The sequence below is a fragment of the Panulirus ornatus genome, chromosome 12 (genome assembly GCF_036320965.1).
Source record: "Panulirus ornatus isolate Po-2019 chromosome 12, ASM3632096v1, whole genome shotgun sequence".
NCBI classification, from domain to species: Eukaryota; Metazoa; Arthropoda; class Malacostraca; order Decapoda; family Palinuridae; genus Panulirus; species Panulirus ornatus.
This window is the reverse complement of record NC_092235.1, coordinates 65168644-65190115: the sequence shown is the minus strand read 5'-3', so window position 1 is coordinate 65190115 and position 21472 is coordinate 65168644. Positions and strand designations below refer to the sequence as shown.

Genomic DNA, 21472 nt, shown 5'->3' with positions numbered 1-21472 from the left:
TGTTATCTACTGCTCGTCTGGGCGATCACTGATGGACGCCGCCTGCCATACAAACCTCGTGTGGGTGTTTTACGTCCGAGGGAAGAAGGAACAGAGTATATTGTTTTAGATGTCATCGTGAGGCGACAAGGGCGCCAAATTTCACAAGTATGATACATATTGCTTATAGATTTTGTCACTGTTTAATCTCTTTCGTCTCTCTCTCTCTCTCTCTCTCTCTCTCTCTCTCTCTCTCTATATATATATATATATATATATATATATATATATATATATATATATATATATATATATATGTATGTATATATATATATATATATATATATATATATATATATATATATAAGAGAGAGAGAGAGAGAGAGAGAGAGAGAGAGAGAGAGAGAGTGTGGTAACACAGCAAGCGAGAAGTCCTCTTCGACGAGCCCGTGTCCTCGCCACCGGACGGAAAAAAGAGTAAAAAGTCGTCGCGGACCCTCACGCCCTAAAGGAGACTGCCTTACCCTGCTCCCGCCTGGAGCACAATCTGGAAGCTGCAAAAACCCAATAAAAAGGAAACACTAGTGTTACAATAATAATGTGTAATGTTTTTTTTTTCATACCTTTTTCTTTATTTACCTATTTACAAAAGAGAAATAAATACAGACAATGCTACAAGTCGTCAAAAGCTGGTTTACGAACATCGAAAACTCAAATAACTTAATTAATCAACAGTGAACTAACAGGCTAACAATTTGCACCATATCCCCCCTACAAAACGGTGCTCCCTAATTCGTTCCAAAACACACACACGGACCATCATTATAACCACGGAATCACAAGGTAGTTAACAAATAATTCCTCCGGCAACCCATGGTGAATGCAGAGCGCACCACTCCTATTACACCCATTCGATACGTCCTCTCCCAGCGATGATTATAATAATCTCCGTTTAATTTTGCTCAAAGTGGGTCTGGGCGTGCCGGCCCGGCAGCTGGAGCAGCAGCACCGCTGTTACTGCTGCCGCTGTTGCTGGCCTCCCGCCACCGCTGATGGTGATGGTGGTGGTGGCTGCCACAGAGGGCCAATTACCCGGGTCGTCGCCTCTGCCATACACGATCAAGGAGCTGTAAAAACACAGGCTTCACCTACCTACACACGCCAGATGAAAAAGAAAAAAAAAGAGATAGAGGGGAGGGCATCAGACACAGAACCCGAGGAACCTGGCTGGCTGTTCTGTAGCTTGTGTGAAGGGAAGAGGCAAGACGTGATGGATATCTTACACGTAGACAAACGATGAATTTCACGGTGCTAATGTCGAAGACTTGCAAAACACGAATGGAATTTCATTAGCATGTTTCACAGGTAGTGAGGTCTAACAACGAGGAGACACAGTGTAATAGCGTAATCGAGGTTACAATAGAAGTACATTTTACTTTAAACCATAGTAACATAACAGGAATGATTTGCAGGAACATGAATATGATATATATATATATATATATATATATATATATATATATATATATATATATATATATATATATATATATATATACACACACACTAACAAATTTGCGTTTCACGAAAAGATATGGAAGCTCCATCCATGTACCAGATACTTTGATTGCTCTACTATTAAAAGGACGCAATATGTAGCGGTAAAGGTTAAAGAAATAGATTATTTTTTTTCCTCTCTCGCTATCATAAGAGACAGATCCAACCCGAGGTGAGAGGCACTCTCTGCTCCACCACGAAGTCACCACCAAGCTTCGACAAATGCGTGATGACCCGGGTTTTCATCAGATCTATTTTCAGGTCTTTTTGTAAATGATGATGTAGCGGCATCACGTCATGACACGCTGTGGTAATCTTTAGTGCTTTAGGCATACAATGGTGTAGTCGTGGAGGAGGAGGAAAGTACTCTAGGTACGTTGTGGAGTAGATGTGTTGAAGCAGAATGTATGACGATGGACGTCTATGTTGTAAGTGTTTGTTCCAGGGTCGCTGTGTGGGTGTTGATGTTGGCGTGTGATGCGGAGCGAGTGGTGGTGGTGGTGTGCATTTCACCTACACCTCATGATGAACAGCACCAGTGCACACTAAGGAGGGTGGTCCCTCGAGACACTTCCGTCCTCCCCACCACCACCAACACCTTTCCTCCTCCTCCTCTTACCTACGTCTTCATCATCTTCACAACCCTATTAGTAACGGCTGATCACGACCCCTGCGAGGCGACACGCTTGAAATGCCGGAATACCTAATTAAGAAAGATTTTCCCGCTTTTAACTGGAAGTTTTGTCAGCTCACCGACTACAGGATCCTCCAGTACACCAATAGACAAAGATATTGCAAAGATTGTCATTTCCACCGCTGGGGTGATTCTCATAAGCGTTTGTTACCCATGTAAAACCAAGACAGACAGACATTCTCCATCACTTTCAAGCCACGGCAAATGGCGTAGACATTGCTACAGGTGTTTCTGCAGACAGACGCGCAATTGGGAATTCTACATTTGTTTTCGCCCAGAGTCGTGTATAATGTACGTCAATTTAAATGCAGCTGATAATGAAATCCTGTCCCGGGATTTCTACCTAAAATCTGTCGGTCTGCGCTAGGCATACCAGGAATCTAAGTTACTTTTTTATAAACAAGAATTACTGGGAACTTTTATTGGATTCCTTCCTTGTAAATGATTAAATTTCCTTTGCATTCCACCAATAATGGTGTAACGAGCATTGGTTTCAAATGGAAACACTCTTAGGTTACCGGACAGTACAAGGGTTGGGCGCATAGTCTGTCAATCTGTTTGTGTCTGTCTGTCTCTAACTTGAGAAGTGAAACAAGATGAAAATTGATACATCAGTTGTCAGAGACAACATCGCTGTTCTGTTACTGGGAATAAATGGGTCAAAGGTCAAGCATTAAGAAAGTTGTGTTAGTTACTAAAAAAAAAAAAAAAAAGAGCAAATATATGACCTATGAATAAAACATAAGCCAAAATTACTAAAAAAAGAAGAGCAAATATATGATCTATGAACAAAACGTAAGCCAAAATTACTAAAAAAAGAAGAGCAAATATATGATCTATGAATAAAACGTAAGCCAAAATTACTAAAAAAAGAAGAGCAAATATATGATCTATGAATAAAACGTAAGCCAAAATTACTAAAAAAAGAAGAGCAAATATATGATCTATGAACAAAACGTAAGCCAAAATTAAGCGATTAAAATCGAATGTTACATTAAAAGAGCATTAACCAAGGCATTGCCAACGAAGTATAATGTCCAACATGACAATAAAATAGATCGTGACATATCGAAACTGCAGAGGGAAGAACCTCGCCATAATTGAGCAGCCCCAGGGCGACCACAAGAGATAGTGATAAGGTCAAGCCTTTGATTCCTCAGGTCAAGTTGGGTCGTGCTGATTCTCACCCCGGGGCCGAGATGGGTCACGAGATAAGGACATAGACTTGCCTACACAACAATGGGGGCTCTGGAGGGAAATGGTAGACGATGAAGGAACAGAGGATGGAATAGGGAGTTGCTCAGAAGATTAGGGAAAGGAAGCTGTAAGGATATACTGAGGTTAAGGGAAAAGATGATTTGAATTTCTTCCGAGATTATAAGGAAGAATAAGCCGAGGTTGAGGGATGGAAAGGAGGTGGCAGAATCATGAGAGTCCAGAGGGTGAAAACAACCAGTAGAATGGGAAATAGATTCCCACGGAGTGCAAAGTTCCTGGGCAAACTTCTACTCCTTTTCGTCCACTGGTGACCAGACAATCTCGATGCATAAGACTTTCTACTCGCGGTGTAACCACGATACTGGCAGAGTCCGGCAACCCCTATATACTGATATCGAACGATTTACTATTTAAATCATATCGCAAGATCTCTTCCACCGATTCAAGATGCAGTAAACAGGATCGACTTCCATCGAATCACTCACGAGTCTTATGAACATTCGACCAATATCATTTAGATTCGAAAAAAAAAATAAATGAGCAGTAATGAGAGAGATACGTCACCCTGGTGTGGTAATAGCAGCAGTAACTATCCCAGGGGTGGGACAGACACCCACCCAGGGGTGGGACAGACATCCACCCCCTTCCCCCCAGAGTCTATTAATGGATTATCAACCTCTCTCATCTCGACAGCTTCCCTGACCAGCCAATTAACGAAATGTCTTCGGGTTCGTTATTAGCACTTTATGTCGAGATGGAGTTTGTGGATAAAAGTGATGACGCTAAGTGGGTTGTTGTCCACTTCGATGTATATATGTAACACGAACTCCTCTTCTTGTAGAAGGTAGTCTTCTGATACGTAACCAGTTTCGGGATTCAACTCATGTTCTTTAACGTTAAGAGCTAACGTTCTTGGTTCTACCTTTATATATATATATATATATATATATATATATATATATATATATATATATATATATATATATATAAGGTAAATGCAAGAGTCTTGGAAAGAGGGGCAAGTATGAAGTCTGTTGGGGATGAGAGAGCTTGGGAAGTGAGTCAGTTGTTGTTCGCTGATGATACAGCGCTGGTGGCGGATTCATGTGAGAAACTGCAGAAGCTGGTGACGGAGTTTGGTAAAGTGTGTGGGAGAAGAAAGTTAAGAGTAAATGTGAATAAGAGCAAGGTTATTAGGTACAGTAGGGTTGAGGGTCAAGTCAATTGGGAGGTGAGTTTGAATGGAGAAAAACTGGAGGAAGTGAAGTGTTTTAGATATCTGGGAGTGGATCTGTCAGCGGATGGAACCATGGAAGCGGAAGTGGATCATAGGGTGGGGGAGGGGGCGAAAATTTTGGGAGCCTTGAAAAATGTGTGGAAGTCGAGAACATTATCTCGGAAAGCAAAAATGGGTATGTTTGAAGGAATAGTGGTTCCAACAATGTTGTATGGTTGCGAGGCGTGGGCTATGGATAGAGTTGTGCGCAGGAGGATGGATGTGCTGGAAATGAGATGTTTGAGGACAATGTGTGGTGTGAGGTGGTTTGATCGAGTAAGTAACGTAAGGGTAAGAGAGATGTGTGGAAATAAAAAGAGCGTGGTTGAGAGAGCAGAAGAGGGTGTTTTGAAATGGTTTGGGCACATGAAGAGAATGAGTGAGGAAAGATTGACCAAGAGGATATATGTGTCGGAGGTGGAGGGAACGAGGAGAAGAGGGAGACCAAATTGGAGGTGGAAAGATGGAGTGAACAGGATTTTGTGTGATCGGGGCCTGAACATGCAGGAGGGTGAAAGGAGGGCAAGGAATAGAGTGAATTGGAGCGATGTGGTATACAGGGGTTGACGTGCTGTCAGTGGATTGAATCAAGGCATGTGAAGCGTCCGGGGTAAACCATGGAAAGCTGTGTAGGTATGTATATTTGCGTGTGTGGACGTGTGTATGTACATGTGTATGGGGGGGGTTGGGCCATTTCTTTCGTCTGTTTCCTTGCGCTACCTCGCAACCGCGGGAGACAGCGACGAGGTATATAAAAAAAAAAAAAAAAAAAAGATATATATATATATATATATATATATATATATATCAACTATATATATATATATATATATATATATATATATATATATATATATATATATATATATATATATAGTTGACTTCCTTATCTCTAATTATTGACATGCAGTGAATTCTATCTCAATGTCAGAACCAGAGCTGACATATCGGAGGATCTTTGAGAGACCGCTGGCACAAGGGCGCTGAGAAGTATTGAAACCGAGAGATGAATTTATGGATAAAGGAATATACAGACAATGACTTAAATTAATGTCATTATTTGGAATCTAAAATATTTCACCCATCACCCCAAGAAACCTTAAATATACTTCAGCCTCGATTTCTTCAACCAAAACTTGTTTTTCCTAGTTCTTGAATGTTTTTACGTGTTTCAGAGAGAGAAAATAATCGAACTCCTAAAAACACTCTTGAGGGAGAAATCTGTCGTCTTTCCCTTTTTCCACAAGTCGATTTTAGGGCGAAATTTTGAGGGAATCGTTTACATGGCACTCACTACTGTTTCTCTTACCTTTTTTTCTGTCTTATTCTCTATTTATATTTCCCATTTTATGTCACGAGTATATTGAGAGGCTGTCGAGGAGGCGAGGGGCGCGCCCCCGTACACACGTCCTCCGAGGGACAAAGTAGTACCTCACTGACTCGAGTGTGTTGTTGGGTCTGAGTGAATTAGTTGCTTTTGCCTGCGTGCCCCGCTTGAGTGCGTCTCGCCCTAAGTGCACTCGGACTCCTGTTGATAACTCTCGTAAGAGCTAAGACTCTTGGAGAGACTCTTAAGTGTTTATTTGTCTCCTTTCGTCAGTGCCCTCTCTCTCTCTCTCTCTCCTCTCTCTCTCTCTCTCTCTCTCTCTCTCTCTCTCTCTCTCTCTCCAGCTTAATCTCGTTTATCTAAACAGAGGGACGCAAGAATGTATTTTGCATTCGAATATAAAGGGACGTAGGTTTCCAATTCAATTTCGATGTTAGAATATACAGTTCAATAATTAGTGATCTGAATGGTACCCAGGAATATACCAGGTAATATATATATATATATATATATATATATATATATATATATATATATATATACATATATATTTATATATATATATATATATATATATATATATATATATATATATATATATATATATATATATATTCAAACTATTCGCCATTTCCCGCATTAGCGAGGTAGCGTTAAGAACAGAGGACTGGGCCTTTGAGGGAATACCCTCACCTGGCCCAATTCTCTGTTCCTTCTTTTGGAAAAAAAAAAAAAAAAAAAATGGATTGAACCAGGGCATGTGAAGCATCTGGGGTAAACCATGGAAAGTTCTGTGGGGCTGGATGTGAAAAGGGAACTGTGGTTTCGGTGCATTATACATGACAGCTAGAGACTGAGTGTGAACGAATGTGGCCTTTGTTGTCTTTTCCTAGTGCTACCTCATGCACATACGGGGGGAGGGGGTTGTTATTTCATGTGAGGCGGGGTGGCGACGGGAGTGAATAAGGGCAGACAGTATGAATTATGTACATGTGTATATATGTATATGTCTGTATGTGTATAAATATGTATACGTTGAGATGTATAGGTATGTATGTGTGCGTGTGTGGACATGTATATATATACATGTGGGTGGGTTGGGCCATTTTTTCGTCTGTTTCCTTGCGCTACCTTGCTAACGCGAGAGACAGCGACTAAAGTATGATAATATATATATATATATATATATATATATATATATATATATATATATATATATATATATATATATATAATATAAATCAATGAATACAGGTGATATTTTTGCCAAGATCAAAATCCTACGGTTAAAATGTAAATATATTTACCGCCATGTTTACTCCGTAGATACGTCACTGGTGTCTGTGTTGGATCTGTTCCTGTAGGACGGCAGGGGCTCCAGTGTTGACACTTCACTGTTTAAAAAGCTACTGGTAAACACACTTGTGTGGTGGTGGTGGTTTGTCGTGAGCGTGATTACCAATCGCGGAGGAGACGGTCTGCTGAATGGGCAATTCAGCTCGTTCATGATTAGCGCCTAAAGTATTCTTAAGTACATTATAAGTATTGCACTTGTAAAACAATAGACGTCTGTATCACTCCACGAATAATAACGTCTGTGAGTTTGTAAAAAAAAAAAAAAATATCAACATTGATGATCGTTTTTCTTGCTCTGGAAACTGCTCGAACGGTAGTTAAGGGTTAATGTAACAAGGACTTCAGTCATTCGTTTATGGAAGAGCGTAGGAAACCAGTTTACACCTCTAGACCCTGTCGGTAACTTAGCAGAAGGACATGATAATGTGCAATTATCATATCAATATGAACATTATTAGCACAGTTCAAAAGGATACTGTTTATATGCCCATTTTTTTTTCCCCAGTAGCATTAAGAGCCGACGTGGAGGGCTCATCTGACTACGTCACCACCAAACTACGCTTATGTATGGACAATGGACGTGACGTCATTGGTGATGTCACGTAACTTCTATAAGGTTGGCGGGCCCAGCCAAGCAGCAGCAACAATAATATTTACCTCTAGGATTCGATCACATTTGTGTTCTTATTCTTGGTCGTTTGGCGATATTTTCTCCAAAATGTCTTTCTACTTACGTTTCTTTTTTTTTTTTTTTAACGTGGTGAACAGCTGCATCGCTGTCGGATGTGCTGATCGGCAAAACTTCGGGTTCGAATTTGAGTTTCAGTCGTCTGATTTCAAAGAACCCCAGAGAGAGGGTGACGGAGAGGCAGCCATCTATCGTAGAATATCTTAAAAACCCTGAGCTAGACAGTGACGAGAGAGCGAATGGAATCCATATTATAAGCGTCAAGTGTCTGCTCTGATTACTAGTTTAGTTTCCGATTCAAGCTATATGGTAACGTATTTGTCAACGCATTTGTTAACGTATCTATGAATCTGCTCGTCTGGTGAAGGCCTGATCCTTGGTCTAGAGATGAGCCTATTCAAGCTGGGTATTGATGGGCCGGAAACTCCCCATCTTCGTGTACCTACAGAGTGACACGTCCTTGGACGAGACTGTACATCCAGTGACAACCTCACCAAAGGCGACTTTTCTCACTCGTGGTGTAACCTCGTGCAGGTGGAGTCCGGTAACACCCAGTCTCGTTAATCTACACGAGTGTAAAACTAAGAAATGGCAACACAAATATACTGAGGAAGCAACATGGTAAATGTATTTTTTTTTCTGTTGATTTACCCTTTGGCTAGGCAAGCATTCTGTGCATACTTCACACATCGATGTTGAGCGAGGAAAGCTTTGAGCTCCCCTACCACACACGGGGGTCTGTATAGATCCCTTGCCTGTGTTCATCCTTGACAGCTCTCTGATCAGACGCGTTCACACAATGAACTCCTCTCTATGGATGATTTGTAGTCTAACACCAATGGTATAACTTGCCTTTGCTAAATCCTGTACAACAGTACTCTTCGCTCATGCCAGAAATTGAACTTTGATGTTTTAAGAGAGATAATCTTCCCCAATACTGTGACCTATGAATGTAAATATGACACCAAAAACGCAACGGTTCATTTCTTGAGCATGGCAAATACGGCCCTCGAGTGCGACCCTTGAGCGCTTCAATACAAATGTAATTTCGGTATCTCGTGATCAGGGTTTCGATTATCGGCCAGTCTCTTTATACAGTGGAGGTAAAGTGACAGTTTGTCAGGCTCCAGAACGAAAGTCACAAAAAATCCAATCTTACCTTAGGGAGAAATCGAATTTACCATTTTTCTTATGGAGCACGCGACTCTCTCTCTCTCTCTCTCTCTCTCTCTCTCTCTCTCTCCTTTGTTGTCTTCCCATCCCTCCTCACTCTTTCCTGTATATCTCTCTTTTCAATAGTACTCTCTAACACCGCACGCCTGAACACACAAACACACACACACGCACGTACGCCCGAAAAACCAATAGCCATACGTTCCCAAACAACCAATTCATTCCAGCGTTAATTACCGTAATTACTGGAAAGCATCGGTAAAAGACCGTTTTCTTCTCCCTTTACGTCCTCAGACCCAAACTAAAATAGGCCCCTCTTCCGTCCGAGGCCCCTCCGGAGACGCTGACGAAGGCGTGGCTCTATTTGCCTAGGTCCTCTCTCGACTTTATCCCCGCCAGGTGGATCTTGTCACCAGGTCTTCTACGACTGTTCAACGACACTGACGAAGCGAAATGACGGGGTTCTGGTCGGCGCCAGAGGTGGCTGTGGTCACAACACTGGTTAGAGAAGCACGAGATGGTGGCCTGATGGATAGCGGGGCTGTTTGTGGTTCAGCGACAAGGGCGTTCTCTCGTTAAACTTGGCTTACATCCTCGGGAGGGAGAGTTCGTCTCGAGATCTAATAGGTCGGAGCAACGGAGGATCCAGGAGTTTTCAACTGTTTTTTTTTTGCTGGTAATTGAACCCACGGATGTTTGAAATTGTTTTACATGTAATGATTGGTCTTCATTTCTTCGTCTTGCCGACTTTCTCATATATATATATATATATATATATATATATATATATATATATATATATATATATATATATATATATATATCATCCCGTGACATTTTTCCTTTCCATTTAAGTGGCGGGTCAAAAAGAAAAATGTGACGTAGACAAAATTTCCCTCTAACACATATATTCACTCATTCGGTGCACTGCAGAACGATAAGTTGATTCATTAGTCTTTTAAGGCAATTAATTTATAAAGAACCGTAGTAATTTGATCTTTAACGCGCTAACACATGCACACACTGACTGGTGCGTGGTTGGGTGTGTGTGTACCATATAGGAATAAAGACATGGTACATATACACATGGCTATGTATCAGGGCTACAGGTGTGTAAAACTCGCCCTAAAACACTCAAGTAATAATCACACACGCACACACACACACACACACACACACGCACACACACACACACAGACACACACACACACACACACACACACACACACACACACACAGCTTTGATACAAAGGCCGCTCGAAAACCCAACCCTTTGCATCACAGATGGTAGGTAGTCAAGGAGTGACGGCCTTAGATTATACCCTTCATGAATACCCTTGATGTTCCGTAAGTAAGAATTGTTCCTCGAGTCAAAAAGGCTATCTAGACATCCACCTTAGAAAGTCTGCGTCATCACAGGTTATGATTGTAGGTACGTATCTGTTACTCTCAGTATACCGGGAAAAACTGAAGGGCTGATGAAATTCAGCCTCTGTAAAGTTATCTGTACAGTGCAACTACAAAGAACATCTAAGCCATTTGCAACGCCGCCCACGACATTAACCACGCCCATATCAGAGACTTGTTTCAAATCTAACCAACTAATCGAGAGCTAGAAGGTCCATGTGTACATAGAGCGCGCGTAGGGTCTTAAGAATTATCTTGAACACCTGAAGAAGAAATTGATAAAGATTTGTGTTGTCTAACGGCGGCTACATCTCCGACATTCACGGCCCAAATGGTCCCGGCATTCAATATAGGCCTAAGGCTGAAATAACTAACCTACCAACAGACCCCATCAAGCCAGAGGGACCTGCCTTGTATCAGTTAATGACTTCTTGCCACAGAAGAGGGTGTAGCCTTCTTCGTCTGGGCAAATAAGACAATTATGCCAATGCCCGGTTTATTTTGTTTCTGTATCGCTACACCTTTATATTTTTTGATTAATTATCTTCATTTCACTGTGAGTATGTCTGTAGAGGTCGCTGAGAATTGCAAACAACTATGTATGACCCTAAGGAAAACAATTGTAAACAGTTTATGACAGTTGTAGACATTAATGTATAGATTAAGAAATGATTGATCTCAGGTTCTCTATCAGTTTCGCTACAGTGATGAATTTACGTTATTCATGAAGCCGTCATTACAATATATTCAACGTCTCGAAAATCAATAAAACTTCTCGTCCGAATATATATATATATATATATATATATATATATATATATATATATATATATATATATATATATATATAGCAAGATTTCACCGTTTGTAAACGATTTAAGAAATACGAAATGTAAATAGAACGATGAATGAATAGCAAGAGCCGAAAGAATAACACATCATCGTGAACACAAGGGAGTTCAGGAGAGATAGACATTAGCCATCCACTACTGTTTAATAAAAATTACAGTTTACTAGAGTTAAGGCAGTTCAGAGATAAACAGAGGATATCAATATCATTCTCCCTAATCTCATCATTCAGAAGATATTTCAATTTATTTCTTGAGAAATGAAAAATGAACCAAGTCAATGGAGCTTCCATGTTAACAATATTCACAGTGCAGCTCCATTTCACACCGTAATCTAAATACCCAGCGAGACCGTAATTCATCGCTCTAACTTTTGGATCTGAACACACTGACAGCTTTGAGAGATTATCCCCGGGTATCACAGGTATGCACAAATGACCCAGAATATTTTATCACTACGAAATACCACTAAACAATAATTGGTTCAAATTTTATACTGCATTATCCAGACGATCAAATCCGGGGTGCATGTAACCAGTTTACCAAACAAGTTCTCACTCTCCCCCTCCTCCGTCATATTGTATATTATCTCCAATTACAGAGAGATAATACATCTCTATCAATGAGAATATAGACTCAACCCTACGTCCTTGATTATGCAACCTGGAAATAAAACAAAAGCCAAATGAACCCCAAAACGAAAGCGCTTTTCAATGAAACTAAGAAAGTGAATATTGCCCAATGAAACCAGAAGTTTACGAGTTCCTAATACCTTCTGGTCTTATTGATTTTTTTTTCATTGCACAAGTTTCAAGGGACGTGATCAGAATTCAGTGTCCACTGAATTTTGATTCAATTATGATAGTAATTATGGAGTACTGACATTCCAGTAATGCAAAGAAATATTGGATATGATCACACTATAATATATATATATATATATATATATATATATATATATATATATATATATATATATATATATATAATATTCGTAAAAGTCTCACATTCTGCCATTCATGCATATATAGATATGTAGATAAACGCCAGGGGATATTAATCTAATTTACATATAAACGTACTTCATTTATTTCGGTTATTTAAAGAGTATCAATACTCAATAGCCAATTCCCACCGTCACCCTGCAGGTTGGGCCCGATTTAATCTGGCGAGATAGAAACTGAAGAATCTCATGTTATCTTAGGAGAGAGAGAGAGAGAGAGAGAGAGAGAGAGAGAGAGAGAGAGAGAGAGAGAGAGAGAGAGACTTTAAAGAACTTTGGAAAAAATGTATCCTTAATTACTTTCGTATTTACCGATTACATATATATATATATATATATATATATATATATATATATATATATATATATATATATATATATATAAATTTCTAGTAACTATAATATGTCCGTACATTGTAGCCGCACATAAACAAACCTCTTTTTCTCCATCAATGTATTATGGAAAGCCGGCAGCTGGTCAAAGAATGCGCTGGCTAGTGCGATGTGATTACATTGATTATATCCACTGTTGGTTTAACTGGCAAATTTGAATGCATTTTCTGGTTAGTTTGACCGCGGGGGACCCTCAAGACCTCCTCTCGTCCGCGCTGTTTATTGTACATTCTAGTTGAAAAGAAGGAACAAATCTTGTATTTGCCGAGTACACTGTACGCCACTGAATGCAAGGGGCGTCCGGTCGTATTCCACAGGCCAGCCAGGAAGGTGGTTCCAGACCTTACGACTCAAGATCCCGAAGGGTGATAATGGAGTTAGCTAGGAGGGTGGAGGGTAAGGCCGCCGGTGCAACTGTGTGGTCAGACATCATTTGAATAAATAATAAGAGACTGTGAGAAGAGCAGGTCAAGATGGCCATTTACAGCGCCTCAAATATTATTGGGTTTAGCAACTTTTCGTTTATCTTCGTTGACTTTATAATAACTTCGTTGCTCCTCCGCCGATGGACGGCCAGTCTGGGGGGGCGGTTATGACTCAATGAGGAGAACATCGAGTGAGATTTCGAGGTGGAAACGATCGACGAGGGGCCATAAGCCCTCGAACTGGTAGTTAGCACGAACCACCTCACTCAAAATAAAGTCGCTCGTAAGGTAAATCAAACGAAACAGGTGGAACTGCTGTAAGGGATCTCGACTCTTCGTTAAACCCAATCGCTTACCCCTAATTGTCAGGTTGTGAACACTTGGGTTAAACAAGCTGGTTATCCTGTAAACCGCCAGCCTGCCAATCAGAACCTCTTTACAGCCTTGTTTGTTCGTGGCAACGCCAGCCAACCGCCCGTCGGCCTCTTTTGTGTGCGATTGGAAATTATGTGGAAATTCTCACCAAGATAATACAATTTCCATATTGCTGTAATTTCCATATTGCTATATTTCATTATGCAAACAGAGAGTTGAGGGACGACGTAAAAGGATTTTTATTTCTCCGCTTCTCGTTTTTTGACACGATATCCCAACCCTCCCCCTCCAACCCCCGTTTTTTTTTTCTTTTCATTGCAGTTCGAAGCGTCTCTAGTGATAGGTAAGATTACCTCGACTTCTTTTTTCCTTCTTCCTCTTTTTCTTAAGTCTCGTTACCAATTTCGAACATGGCAGCAAAGTGCAACATGCCGCTGTATGTTTATCCCAGCCATTATCATACTTATGGGTTTGGGGATATATTTTTTTCTTTTTCCAAGAGTTTTTTTTTTCCTCTAAGGAGACAAACTAGCCTGAAGCTATTGATCCCAAACGATACGTCTTTACGACACGTTCACTTTTGTATTTTTATTTGGCTCATTTGACTCTCTCTCTCTCTCTCTCTCTCTCTCTCTCTCTCTCTCTCTCTCTCTCTCTCTCTCTCTCCTGCTCTTCCTTCCACGATTCAATAAAGTTAGAAAAGTGATTTAAGATCATTGCATCTAGCGTCAGCTCGTCTTTACCGTATTACATAAGACAATCACTCGAGTGCCATCACTCAAGCAATGAAATCTTCAAGCCAGGGTCATCGTGATGAGAATGATAAATATGGAGCGTACAAAAACAAAAAGTAAAAAAATCACATTAACATTGAAAAGGGAATAATATCGACAATTGAACGTCTTTTGACTTACGATGTGAAATGGATTGTCATTTGGAAAAACGCAAATATAGCATGAACTTGGCAGACATCAAATACACTAGGAACATTGAGAGAACATGTAGTACAAGAATGAATAAATACTCGATATTTTGCGTAATATAACCTACAAAAAATCGACGTCCGTAAAAGCAACACTACAAAATGTGAGGATTATTTAGTCTTCGTCCGGGAGGAAATTCCTTCTTCCTAAAAAAAATAAAAGAGACAGATCCGGGAGAGTAAGGTCTTCAGGGAATCTGGATTTCTCTGCCTTCATTAAGGCCACCCTTTGTCTGTCTGTCGGAGTCTGTGGCTTGTGGTTAGGATGAGGAGGTGGAGGGAGGAGAGAGAGAGAAGGCACCACGGCTGGTCACTCCGGCAGCCTAAGTGGACTCCATTTGGTGAACAGTGGTTGGAGTCGCCTATATAATTTCACCCCCTTCTGCTGGTCAGCGTCTGTGGACACACCGCCGCTCCGAGATGGCGGCAGTGAGAGAGTGACTGTATATTACGTACGGTCAGTTTTTGAGGATAGAGCGAGTTTGTCTGATTATGTCAGTCCTTCACGACTGATATTTCTCGTTTCGAGTATTGCTAACGAACGTCACAAATGACTCGTGTAAACATTGGATCACCTTACAGATAGGATATATCAAGACCCTTAAAAAGATACCTTTGTATCTTAGTTAAGTAATTAAGATACAATCATGAAACTGATAAATGGTGCTTCCTAAAGGTCTTTTGTTAAGGAGAGAAACCCATGTCAAAGAATGAAAGCAAAATAACATCAAGAAACTGTGAGAAAAAATATACATGTCAGATGAAGGAAAACGAAAAAAAAAAGGTCGCTAATTAACAGGACGGGAGCACAAAGGCATGAGGCCCGACCCTAAATATAGGGTGGAGGGACTGGTGAATGTGCTGCACACAATGGGGCAGGCGTGTCTATGGGATAAACATTTTTCGTGGCTTATGGTGGCTGTAGCAGACTCTCTCTCTCTCTCTCTCTCTCTCTCTCTCTCTCTCTCTCTCTCTCTCTCTCTCTCTCTCTCTCTCTCGTACATATCAGACATCCACCCACCACGAATGTTTTACCACCTGGGTATATGGAGAGTCAAGTGACCACTGCAGAACAGTGAACCAGGACTTCACTGGCTGTCGAGTTCCCCTCTTTGGACAAGGTTCCTGTCTATTGTTTTTGTTCTTTGTTTTTTTTGCCTTTCGCTCTCAATATTGGTTGATATCAGACCTCAAAAACACACACACACACCACTCGACATGTAATTCACAATAATATATATATATATATATATATATATATATATATATATATATATATATATATATATATATATATATATATATATATATATATATTTATTTATTTTGTACATGTATTAAGTTACCACCAGTTTAGTGGGCACACCTGTATTTTGTCTTCATTCTTCAGCCTGTGTACAAAGACGTTTCTCGCTCACAAAGAAGTATTTTACATACAAGAACTCCTTTTTATGTCTCGATAATTATATTTGCATACGTATGTATGCACTGTGGAGATGCCCATGAAACATCCACCTCGCACCATCTGTCATATTTATTGGTGGTCAACGTTTAAGTTAAAAGCAAACTCTCGTCTGTGTCAGGTGGACGAGACACGCTACACCTCGTCTGTGTCAGGTGGACGAGACACGCTACGCCTCGTCTGTGTCAGGTGGACGAGACACGCCATGCCTCGTCTGTGTCAGGTGGACGAGACACGCCACGCCTCGTCTGTGTCAGGTGGACGAGACACGCCACGCCTCGTCTGTGTCAGGCGGACGAGACACGCCATGCCTCGTCTGTGTCAGGTGGACGAGACACGCTACGCCTCGTCTGTGTCAGGTGGACGAGACACGCTACGCCTCGTCTGTGTCAGGTGGACGAGACACGCTACGCCTCGTCTGTGCCAAGCGGACGATAAGCGATACCTCCATATGTGCTAGACGGACGATACACGATACCTCCATATGTGCCAAGTGGCAGACGAATCACGCTACTTTGGCCAGACTCGTCTCCTCTCTATCGTCCATCACTGGAAACAGCGACGAACATTTCTCGAACTTTGAACTTGACGCCAGTTGCTTCGACAACGCGAGTTGGTTCTACAACTCATTAGAATATGTAGTGAAATATGTAGATACGCGCACACACCATATACATAAGGGCAAGTTATGATATGATTACCAGAGACATTTTGAAGATACTTAATATATCTCTTGACTGCTGTAGGTTAGTAAGAATAATTCTATCCGACAATATACAGATACTTCAGAAATCGTATATTTTAAAGTTGCAATGGTAAAAATATGGAAGGGAAAAGTAATAAAGTAATCGATTAATAGATCAAAGGAAAGTGCTCAGTGTTTGATTGCATAGACGTGTCAACATCTAATTGACACTAACACGCTCGAAGTAGGTTAAGATTTCTTTAAGTAACGAAAGCTTAACATCTCATCTCTCAGATACACAGAGGTAGTCTTTACATCAGTGTTAATCAAATGAAAATCATCATTCGCATTACAAAATTTTCAATAACGATTATTGATGGTTAGCCCTTCAAACACGTCGTTTCGACCCTTGAATACGACGCTACGACCCTTGAACGCGACGCTACGACCCTTGAACGCGACGCTACGACCCTTGAACGCGACGCTACGACCCTTGAACGAGACGCTACGACGATCCTTAATCACAACGAAGCGACGACGACCCTTGAACGTGAGCATACGACCACCTCGGAGCACTAAGGTACAACCCTTGAACACGACTGTACCAATGACGACCCATAGGCATGCTGGCATGGCCTTTAGACTCGACACATATGGGTGGGGTCAAAGGTCACGCTATCAGACCCAAGAATCTCTCTCTCTTCTCCTCGGACAAGTTTGCAAATTAGTCAAGAGAAATAGCCTTTGACTGGCAATTTGTATTTACAGAACTACTCGGACCATCAGATCATATAAGTTTCATACCATCGAGAATCGCAAACGTCTGATATATACAAGTCATATCCTCAACCTGTCACTCAATATAGAGTGAAAGATATGCCATGATATTGTCCGAGAAGTATACATCACCATGCCAGATCTTGAGGGCTATTCTAGTAACACACATTCAGCTTTTGTGTAGAAAGCATAACTCAAGCAAATGTAAGAAAGTCAGTCACCTTTGTTCTTAAAAACAGATTACACCACATACAAGACACTGAATAAAGTTATAGGGTCTTGTATAATTGTTTCTACCCGTTTTGGAAACTCTGTCGAAAAAGATTCTCAAAGATTTCTACTACAAGAATCAACTCGTGTTACTCTATTGTTGACTGTCATTTCATAAAATGAATTCTTCTGCAGTTCAGTCGCTTCCAAAAAAAAGGAAAAGGACACGTCTCTCTCTCTCTCTCTCTCTCTCTCTCTCTCTCTCTCTCTCTCTCTCTCTCTCTCTCTCTCTCTCTCTCTCTCCCCACGCGTCACCTTTCAAAAGTCCTCTCCATCATAACTTATATCGCCCGTTGGGGTATAGCCCCCGAGGGCTGCTCGCACAGCAAGCTAGGTTGATACCATCAAAGGCATAACTTTGTCTAACGAAAAAATAAGTTTATTGTCAACGGTATTTCTGAGCTTTATAGTTCAGGTACATGATAAAGTATCATGAAAACTGATGTAGGAATACAATATACTGTATAATATATATATATATATATATATATATATATATATATATATATATATATATATATATATATATATATATATATTGATCACACTAGTCAGTGATGATAATCATGAAGGTGAAATCGCACTTCAGTAGGAGTTCAAACGATTTCATTTAGCATGCAATGTATAGAAAAGTTACGTGTTAAATGAAATCATATGAACTCATCCTGAAGTGTTATTCACCCTCAATAAATAAATATATATATATATATATATATATATATATATATATATATATATATATATATATATATATATATATATAAAATTGCGAGTTTCTTTTCGTGTGAAAGGTATTTCTAAATATGATCGCATTAGACATCCATAATTACTTTTCAAATGCAGGCCTTCCATCCACCAACAGATGCTCAGCACGAACATCCCGCCAATACAAAAAATACTTCATAAAAAACTTTATTAAAAACATTTTTTTCACATCCCCTCCCATCCCCCACAAACACACAACCACGCACTCATCCACACGCGTCACCACCACCACCAGATATTTCATTTAGCAGAACTCCTTCGCCAATATCATCACAAACGTACTTACGTCCTTTCTCTCCATTGCCTCACCAACAGGCACATCCCCCTCGCCAACACGGTCACCAAAAGTGTCAACTTATCCTTCCGTCTCGTTGGCTTCTCTTCCCTATCCTTATCCCTATCTATCTATCCTCCTCCTTACCCTTCACGACCTGTCACTTCTCAAACCTTCCCTCACATCTCCTCCAGACTACGTCACCCCCAACGTCTTCAAGAGTATCCCTTCGTCACCACCTCTCTCTCTCTCTCTCTCTCTCTCTCTCTCTCTCTCTCTCTCTCTCTCTCTCTCTCTCTCTCTCTCGTCATTAGCCTCCCTTCCCTTCCTCCTTTTTGCCTCTCCTTACCTCCTCATCTTCATTTTCCCTCCGTCCTTCTCCCACATTTCCTCTCCCCCCCCCATCTTGTGTCCTCTACCCTCCCCCCCCCTCCCCTCCACCTAAGCGTCCTGCATCCTTCGCCTAACCTCCCTATCCTGACATTCCTGTGGCGGAGGAGCCGGGCGTGGAAGCATCAGTTCTTTACCGCCATTAATTAACCTTAATAATCGGGATTCATACACAGACGCGCGGACGACACCAGTTGCCAGCGAGCGTATTTCCTTCGCGTTTGACTTCGTGGCTTCGTAAATCGCTCGTGTTTCAAGTCATTGTTTTTGGGTCGTTGGTCGAGGGGACGCGAGGCCTTTGAATGGCGATTCTTTAAGCAAATAAAACGAGCAAAAAGACTGGAAGGAATAATTAGCGTGAAGGTAGAATAAGAGGTAGTTTGCCTTACCTCGTAAACCACACAGCTGCCAGCTCGCTGGTCTGTAATTAACCCATTACCATAATACGCAGAACAATATCCTGCCACTTAGTTTATTGTCCATATGCAGATTAGTGTTGGGCCAGCACCATATGTCGGCTTGGACCTTCCTCTCCTGCTTGTCTGTCTGTCTGTCTATCTAGACATCTAGACTCTCCTGTCTGCTGTCGGAGTCCTCCGTCCGCTGGAAGGCCAGCCATTGCTCGTCATAGTTTCCTCTGTCCGTTGATAGCATCTGGCTCCTGTCTACAGGTGGTCCCCCTCTGTCTGCTGGTGGCGCTGGCCTCTGTCCATTCATGGCTGGCTTCTGTCCGTAGATAGTTCGCTTCTGTCCGCTGGTGGTTGGCTTCTGTCTGCAGGAGGTTCGCCTCTGTCCATTCGTGGCTGGCTTCTATCCCACGTTCTGTCCAGTGAATGCCAGCCAACCTCTTACTTAAACGTACCAAAAGTCTGTCTCTTTACCCCTGTGATGATGACAGTCATTGTGGATCATCCCACACTGTACAGGACTGTGGCTTTCCGTGTTTATTCTAATGTTTCTGAAACAACAGTTCTTACAGGAACAACATTTATACGAAGGTATCTGCACTTCTGCATGTCTTTGGCAGATTCTTCACTAGTTCATATTCTGATAAATTCGTTAATATGCACTTCAGAATTCTCCAACACCTTTCCTTCTTTACCATTTCTGCAGTCGAGTGTTTTACCATTTTTTCGTAGATTCAGCTCCTTTTGATCTAGCAGCAATATATATATATATATATATATATATATATATATATATATAAATATATATATATATATATATATATATATATATATATCGATGGCTAATGTGTGAAAGTTTTCTTCCAAGGCGATGAGCCGGAATGTATAAAGATATGCTCAAATCCTCTTTATGTATATGTCTCTCAAACGTATATCAATCACTATTCCATTTTCCTTCTATGGTTTGAACGTTTCTTATATGTACCGCAGCTCAAAAAAAAAGAAAAGATATTAGACAACCTTCTATGCATGATGATGACAGATCTAACTTGGATTCTGATCCTTTAAAACTACAACGACATCCCATTTCCAGAATTTGATATCAAAATTTATCGATGAGATCATGAACATCTAGTGTGTAAATAGAGATATCAACCACGTAGGACTTTATAATCGAGACCATTACACTTAAGATCACTGGCACTAACCAACAAGTTCCTTTCTAATCAAGAGCATTAGCTACAGGATCAGCGCTACTGACGAAGGAGGACCTCTTTAATCATGAACATTAAAGGTGTAATTAGTGGTAGTACTCAAGGCTGACCTCTTTAATCAAAAGCCAGGATGTTTCTGTCAAGAAATATAAAATTCCGAGATGTAAAACAGGCCAGGGGGGTCCTGTTCATCCAGGCAAGAGAGCCACGGGGGAAATTAACCGCAAGTAAATTATACCAACGCCACATATATCATTATTAGACAACACGTGAAACACCTACCATGTGACTTGTGGAACAATTCAGTACACTCGACCTTGAATATCTTAAACTTGGAACTGTCAAATACATGAAATCTGCGACCTTCAGATACTCTAGATCTGAAACCTTCAGATGGGAAGTTTGTGACGCTTTCATAAATGAAACCAATCCTCAAATATGTGAAATTTCGAGACTAAATGACCGAAATCTTAGGCCTTCAGATAAAAGAAATTTAGGACTTTCAAATAAATCAAGTGAATGCAGCT

The 21472-nt window shown here is 40.8% G+C and overlaps 1 protein-coding gene across 4 annotated transcripts in view; it reads right to left on the bottom strand.

The window, feature by feature from the left end:
* Positions 1-21472, bottom strand: part of LOC139751761 (uncharacterized) — a 95508-nt gene that overhangs the window by 31487 nt on the left and 42549 nt on the right. Inside the window, exon 3 of one of the 4 annotated variants that reach the window (XR_011713420.1) lies at positions 11705-12186. The exons of the other annotated variants lie outside the window; for them this stretch is intronic. The gene's annotated coding sequence lies outside the window, so the exon portion shown is untranslated. Of the gene's footprint in view, positions 1-11704; positions 12187-21472 lie in introns of those variants that run through there. 4 annotated transcript variants of the gene reach the window in all.